At 34.6% G+C, this 8,411-nt stretch overlaps 1 long non-coding RNA gene across 1 annotated transcript; it reads right to left on the reverse strand.

Annotated features, from left to right (window-relative positions):
• On the reverse strand, nt 105-7,909 carry LOC109820693. The gene is made up of 3 exons (XR_002241924.1): nt 7,535-7,909; nt 1,905-1,932; nt 105-316 (listed from the first exon to the last, which is right to left on the reverse strand). It is a non-coding gene; the product is annotated as an uncharacterized LOC109820693 (long non-coding RNA).

The raw sequence follows: 8,411 nt of genomic DNA on the forward strand, positions 1-8,411 counted from the left end.
AAGTCGAGGGCCAACAAAACGACAACGAAAAATAAAGCATTTCAAAGAAAATAAAACAAAGCAAAAGGAAAGCATTCGAACAATCCCAAGATGGATCAGAGTTAAACAATCCCTATTCATCTCTTGCCTCACAAAAGTAATACACCCAGAAGCGATACGTAATTCATGTTTACTCTATAAAGAGCGCTTTGTCTTCGGCTTTCATCAACGTCCAACCATCAACTGTGCGAATGCACGACTCCGAACACCACACACGTATAGACACTCTAGAAAGAGATGCGTAACATCCTCACTTGTAAGTTATGCACAACAACCACTGCGAAATAGTATTTAGTTTGCATCTACGGAAAAACTCTTATATTGGAAGATATTGCGTAAACACCATCCAAGCACGAAAAGCTAATTGAGATACATGACCTTTGAACCAAACCCAATTAGCCCAAGTGACTGACAATTAGGGGTGCCAAACCGTATCCGTATCCGAGGAAATATCCGTAACTGTATCCGTTAGGATACGAATATGATTACTCAAATCTATTACCGATAGGATATGGTTGCGGATATGGTTTTGTAGTGAAATATCCGTATCCGTATCCGAAAAAATCCGAATACATATTGGTAATACTCTTACGATAGTTTCGATTCTTAGATTATGGATTTGTGGTTAATTTTGATGATCAAGATGTCTAATCTTAGCTTTTCAATCATAATGAACATATTAACGAACTCTTTTTGTATCACATGATTATATTTTTCTGAATACTATCTAGTTTTCTCATATCTTTTTTGTATCCGCATGCATATCCGTTTATATATCCGCATCTATATCCGTAACCGTATCCGATTTTGGCGGATATGGATATGAATTTTTCTTACCGACGTATATCCGTATCCGTATCCGTATCCGAGATGGGTAAGCGGATATGAATATGGTAAGTGCCATATCCGAGCCGTATCTGCTCCGTTAACACCCTTACTGACAATCCTTAATTGCAAATAGGTTTTCATGCTAACCAGAAGGTAAAAATGTCGTCTGCAGTTGGGGTCCACACAGGTCTATCGACACTATCCTAAAGATCATCACATAAGGTCGTGCACAAAACAAACAGTGCCACGCTCAAGGAATAGCAGCATGGTTTCATAACACCAAATCTAACTACCCCCACGCTCAAGGAATAACAACATGGTTTCATAACACCAAATCTAACTGCCCCTCCTATACATCAAACACATCTATTTAACCCAAAAAACATCATGCTTGGTAATCACATCCCAAAGGGCATGAATAGAACCAGTCAAGTTGCAATCACGCCGTGGGTAATTTCGTTAGTTACTTTCTTAAATAGCATTTTTATTAGGAGAAAGGGGTTGTTTGGTTCGTTTCCTATATATTGGGAAATACAATTCCATGTAAAGAAACCAAAGTTTTGAGTTTTCCAAAATTTTCCAAGGAATAGATTGTTTGGGTTTGGTTCACACATAAAACATAGTGGGAAACCAGTGTATGAATTTTTCTTATGTTTGGTTGGTATGCAAAAAAAGGGAAAACTTTTGTTGATTAGACATTTCCCATTTTCCTTGTGTTTGGATGGTATTGAAGTGTGCAGGGAAAAGTGTATACGGTCCCATGGTAAGTTTACCCCCACTAAAGACAACTTTATTTGTGATTGTTATGAGAGATAATCTTAACAAAATAAAAGTACGAATGCAACATGAACAAATAGTAAATAACCGAATTCACTATAAATATCTGTTTGACATAAAAAATTATACGAAATCTGGAATAATATGATTATTTGCTATGAACTACGTACCTGATTTGACATGAAATATATCTGTTTGACATAAAAAAATAAACGAAACTTGTAATAAACTGACTATTCATAATTTTATGAAATACGTACCTGAATTAGCGAAAAATTCTTATGAAATCTGTAAAAAACATATAATCAACATGATTAGTCATAAATATGTATATGACATGGCAAATCGCATCAAAACTGGAAATATCAGCTACATGTATATGCAAATTATGGTTGAGGGCTCAGAACTTAGTCAATATCATCATTGTTAGCCATTCAGTGCAATATCCATAGACATTGCAGGTTGCTAACCTCAGAAAATTTGATAATTATCATAGCCTAAAAGTAAAAAAAGTCACCAAAGGCTAATGCCAAATGATTTGAAAATATTTATATTCCAGATATGAGTTTACAGTGGAACCTTCAATTCTCTGAAATTTGACAATTTCACACTAGGTACATCTTGCTAGTACTCCATTCAGTGTTGTAAATGCACATGAGCTATATATGTCAACCCAACCCATAATCTTAAATCTAATATCGCTTATCTATCACAAATTCACGAGGATCGAAGTTCAGAAGCAGACAGGAAGCACAAGCCGTAAAACTCATAGACCAAATTTCTTAGACATTTGAAAAGAAAATGGGAGAAGAACTCAGTATCAGACTAAATACAGAGATAAAGGAACAGAGAATAACCATGAAAGTTAAAAGCATAAAACCAAATCGTTTAAAATTTGGTAAACAGAACAACATACGGAACATTCACAGTCACATACCCAGATCCATAACTTATTGCCTTGCCCCCTGCCCAAAACTTGAAGATGCAAGAAATTGCAAAGAAGAACACTGCTGGTGCTGTGGGGACAACTGTTAGATATTTTGTTAAGAAAAGACAATTTTGCCTTCATAAATAGTAATTAATTTTTATAATTAAAATATGTTTTAATTAGTCATTAAAAATATGTGTAACAGCTATATAATTATGGGGAACGTTACAAAATTTATGACGAACGTTACCGTATTAATTGCGGGTTTTGTAATGTCTCTTTCCAACACCATATATATATATAGTCGTATGTTGAGCTCGGTTTTATAAAGAAAAACAACATGTATCTTCTCTCCTTTTCATATTATTTCTTCATAGTATTGGTTTTATTTTTGGGCAACTTTCTTCATCTGAGCAGAAGCTTTGTACTCTCGTCCGAGTAAAGAGGCCAGCCGATTCCGGGGTTTTTACCGCTATGGGAGAGGGGATCATCTGCGCCAGGGCGATAGGCGGGTCCTCAATCTTCTAGGATAGTGATTACACGACTGCTCCCAATCAGGCCAGACTTAATTATTTATTTTTATTCGGATTTAATTTACATGCTAATTTAAGTTTATTTGATTTTTGCCAACAATCTAGAAGATTGATAAATTTATAGCTATTGTTTTAAATCCGAAAGTTATAATAAAATAAAATAAAATAAAAAAGTCACTGTTCACCAAGGGTTACTATTCACCCAGGGGAGTTTTTTTTGTATATTAAGCAATTTTATTATTGTTCATCTAATCTAATTACTTTCCCCCCCTAAAGTATTGTACTTACATCAGTCATAATAATAAATTGTGCTTAATATGTCTATGTAATTGCTAACATAAATGCTCAAATGTATTATTTATTGTTAATTCCTCTTTACTTTATCAATCGCAAGGAAGGAAACCGTTACCAAATGTTTATTGTGTGAATCCATTGTTAATTAATTTCCTGCCAAGATACGTGAGCAATATTGCTAATATGATTTTGAAAAACTTCAATTCATTAATTGATGTATACCAAACTCATTGTAAACCAACTTAAAGAAGTCAAGACTCAAGACTGATACTAATAGCACATCCATATCAAATGGTAAGTTGTATATTCTTAAACCCTTTTATTTGATAATTGTTATATTTCCATATGAAACTTGTTATATTCAAGCATGAATAAGAGGACCGAAATTATGAGAATAATTCATATGCATAAATTTAAATTTAGAAAGCCTCTTTTGTAGGCAACCAATTTAAATTTGGAAGGTCTCTTTTGTAGGTAACCAATTTAAATATAGAAGGTCTCCCTTGTAAGCAACAAATTTGCAACTTCTTATAATACGAGAATTTAAAATTTATGCATATGAAATATGAAATCATATTATAAGGTTCTCTTGAATGCTTTGCATGTAACTATTAGTAATTTCATTCATGTATGTGCATATGCATGCATGTAAAGATATAACTACAGTATTTTAGTTTCATATTAGTTTGAAATATTCAGATATTAAGGTCGAATTCCAATCTGCACAAACTCTATGCAGTTACATATTCAGACATAGACTATGATTTTTTATGATCATAGACCATGACCTTTTATGCTAACATGTTTTGATGTCCTATCATTTTAATAGTGAATAGAAAGAAACAATTTTATAGCTCTTCTTTTGACTACATGTAATGTTTTCTCTTGAGATTTCAGGAAATGATTAGAGTTGATATAAATATGCTCTGTCAACTAATATGCCTAGTTACAGGAGATGTGATGAATCAATGTCCTAAAAAAATCAAATCAAGAGGTATATCTTATATCTTCAATCTATATGATGAATAAAAGTTCAAAATCATTAAAGTTATATTGAAATTAGTCCATCAAATAATTAAAACTGCTATTAGGTCCCTTTATCCTTATAAGTTGTTTCTAATCAATCCCTCCTCTTGCTACCTGTACTCTTTCCTGGAAAGATTGATTTGAAAAATGGCTTAAACAAGAAGGGGACCTAATATCAAATAAAGGACTAATTATAAAATAACTTGATAAATATATACAACGCCTACTAGGCAAAGTTATGATTCTAGACTTTGTAAAGTCTAAAAAGAATCTTATTGACCTTTTGACTAAGGGACTATCCAGGAGTGTGGTTCTGGATTCATCGAGGGAGATAAGGTTAAGCCCATAAAAGAGGTCACTGACAGTGGTAACCCAACCCTTATTTGGAGATTTAGTCCCAATATTGGTTCAATGTGATAGAAACAAGCTGGACTAGTGACACTCATGTGGAGCATCGACCCAGATATATTCATATATCACTATATAGCTTGTGTTACTACCCCTTCTCTATGATGACGATGCTCTTATGATATGGTTAGCTAGGCTGAGTTTTACTCTTAATAAGTTCAACGTGTGTATTATGGGGGGTATTAAATAAACAGCTGTAGTACCATTTGAGGGCTTACCTACGTGAGAGAAACCGTGATGGCCGCGGTTGGGCAGGGCTGACCCCTAGAAACTTTCATGAGTCGGTTTTTTGTGAGCATGACCTTTAACGCTCAACCTGCTTTGCTCAATAGATGAAGACGTATTGTGTGTGTTTTTATCAATACCTGATTCGAGGGGCCTAATTCAAGGCCTAGTTCATTATGTCCCTTAGGTGACAATAAACTCACTAAGGAAAGGTTCAAAACCGGAAGCTACCTCTCCCGAATTCACGATACGAAATGTTGCCCAACCTATATTTGTTTTATGATTTCTTGATTTATTTATCGGTTTTGAGTTTTCAGTCAATATTGCCTTTTGAGGGGGACTGTTAGATATTTTGTTAAGAAAAGACAATTTTGCCTTCATGAATAGTAATCAATTTTTGTAATAAAAATATGTTTTAATTAGCAATTAAAAATATGTGTAACGGCTATATAATTATGGGGAACGTTACAAAATTTGGTTTTATTTTTGGGCAACTTTCTTCATCTGAGCAGAAGCTCTGTACTCTCGCCCGAGTACAGAGGCCAGCCGATTCCGGGGGTTTTTACCGCTAGGGGAGAGGGGATCATCTGCGTCAGGGCGATAGGCGAGTCCTCAATCTTCTAGGGAAGTGATTACACGACTGCTCCCAATCAGGCCAGATTTAATTATTTATTTTTATTCGGATTTAATTTACATGCTAATTTAAGTTTATTTGATTTTTTCCAACAACAACTTCTCCGATGCCAGTTAGCTTAGCCAGCATTTCTCTCCAAGTATGCCTCTTCCTGCGCCTGCCTTGTTTTCTTGGAAACTTGTTGTTTGTCTTTTTGCTGTAAGAATTCAGTATTTGTGTTTCTGTGTATCAGACTCTATATTAGCTCATGTGTTTTTCTTTTGGCCTTGAGTGAAGGATCTTAGTAGAGTTAGCTCGGTAGGTGACGACTAGGTCCGCTCCTTACCAGCTTCTTCTTTTCTTTGATCTTTCCTCACGGCTCAATTGTTGGTTTTGTATAGACTTTTTTATCTTAGTATCCTTATATATAAGTCTTTATGAATAAGATATCTCACCCTGTTTTTCAGTTCAAAAAAAATAATAACTTATTTCATCGTAAATAGTCATACCCAAGATGGTCTACGTTATACACGTACTGGTATGTAATTAGAGCAAATCTCATTATGGAATAACATGCAGACCAATAATTCAGAAGAATTTGAAGTCGCCTGGTGCTTTTAGCTTATGAGTGAATAAGGGGATATGACGAGTTCCAAAAAATTTGCTTGGGAGAAATATTTCACTTCTCCTTTCTCTTTCAGTAATAATCAATTGACTTTCAAGCACAACAACTGGAGGGAAAAGCGAACACCGATAAAACTTTCACAAAGGTTGGTATGATGATAAATGTGTCTCCACTCTCCATAACAAGAAACCATCCTAGACTAGAGACAATAAGCACATCATATAGGAGGTAACACTACCCAAATTTGGAAATTTCGCATAGTCAAACATAAAAAATGGATTATACAGACTATGAATGAAAATGGAGTATATTACCTCAAATATACATTTAGATGGAATGAATGAAAATGGAGTATATTACCTCAGTCAAACACTAAACTGACACTTAAAAATCAAACTGAAATATTTTTTGTCATCACATAAAATAAACCAACCATATATATATATATACTGAAATTATGGCTTAGGGTTCAGAACTTGGTCAATATTATCATTGTTAGCCATCCAGTGCAATGTCAATAGATATTGCAGGTTGCTAATCTCAGAAAATTTAACAATCATCTAGCCTAAAAGTAAAAAAGTCACCAATGTAAACTCGTGGTATGACAACCGAATACCTTAATAACCCACAACAATAGCCATCCAATATAATGTGTGCACATTGTAGGTTGCTTGCATCGCATAAATTTTGATCTGTTGTCATGTATATGGTGACTTATAAAGTTCTTGTAGTCACAAGTTTTATGTAAAAGCAAATGGTGACAGCAAATTTATGATCATACGCTTAAAATCAAATGGTGGCAGCAAACATATCAACATAATTTTTTATGCCATGAATGTTTTATTCCTTTTAAGCATATAACTTTATCACTGGATCAGTAATGTAAAAAAAACCTAGCTAAATAGAATTGTTCTTAAATTAAACGAAAGTTCCACTTGGGACATAGAAGAAAATAAGAACATGCAAAATTTCATCACAATATTTTCTAAAATGAACATTTCAGATATTTTTGATCATTATCATGAAATTTTTTATTTATTACCGTCTAAATTCAGATAATAATTTTTAGATAATTGCATATAATTTCAACTAATTATAGAAAATGCAACATCCAGCAAGATCCAACAATATTTTAAAACATACGAAATTTTCAGACAATTTCAACTAATTTCATCACAATATTTCTAAAACATACGAAAATTTCCTCACAATATTTCTAAAATGAGCAGAAATCATACCTTAGATTGCCTCTATAGCAAGATCCAGCCAAAAACTCAGCAAAAATACCCAAATTTCCCAATAAAGGCGTTGCCTTTTTCGCAAAGATCGAGCAAAAGAAAGATTTTGAGGAACCGAGGCTTGATAAATATAAAAATCAAGTACGAAATCAACATTATAAAACTCCCGCAAGCATCTGAGAGCAATCATGGTGCGAAGAGTAAAAAAACGAGGGAAAGCGGTGGTAACCCTAGCCCTCAACGAGTTTTCGCCAATTAAACCGCAGATCTGACAATATTGTCAGATTTTCGACGATTTTCTCTCGTTTTCGAAGGAAATTGGGGGAAAGACGAAGAGCTGAGGTGGAGAGGATTTCCGCGGTTGGGGGACAAGGGAAAGAAGCGAACCAAAGCATAGAAAAGAAAATCCTAAAACGGGTTTTGTCTAGGTGACGTTATTGTGAGGAGTTTCCGCGACTCAAGTAAGCGAACCAAACGGGCCTTAGGAGGCAAAATTGAAAATTGGGGCTTTTGTGGGCCACGCTTTGGCAAGGCGCCGCGTCTTGTTGACGCGGCATCGCACCAGATCTTGGAAGCCTATAGAACAATTAATACCACCCAGTTTCTTGACCCATATCTATGACACGTAGTAGTGGGGTCCCATGTGCCCTTCGGTCCACTTGTGTCTGAATATATATGGTGCTTTAAATAATTTACTGGACGTGACATCGGCGAGAAAACTTGATATTAATGAGCTAATGAAAGCTACAAAGGAATAAATACTTATTTAATTTCCGACTGATTGGGGTCCAATCACAGTTTCACAGTAATAGGAGACAAGTTGTGGTATTTTCGTACTTATCTAGAATTTAAAGTGGTTTTATCTGATAATTATCCA

This window comes from Asparagus officinalis, chromosome 8, assembly GCF_001876935.1.
Source record: "Asparagus officinalis chromosome 8, Aspof.V1, whole genome shotgun sequence".
Lineage (NCBI taxonomy): Eukaryota > Viridiplantae > Streptophyta > Magnoliopsida > Asparagales > Asparagaceae > Asparagus > Asparagus officinalis.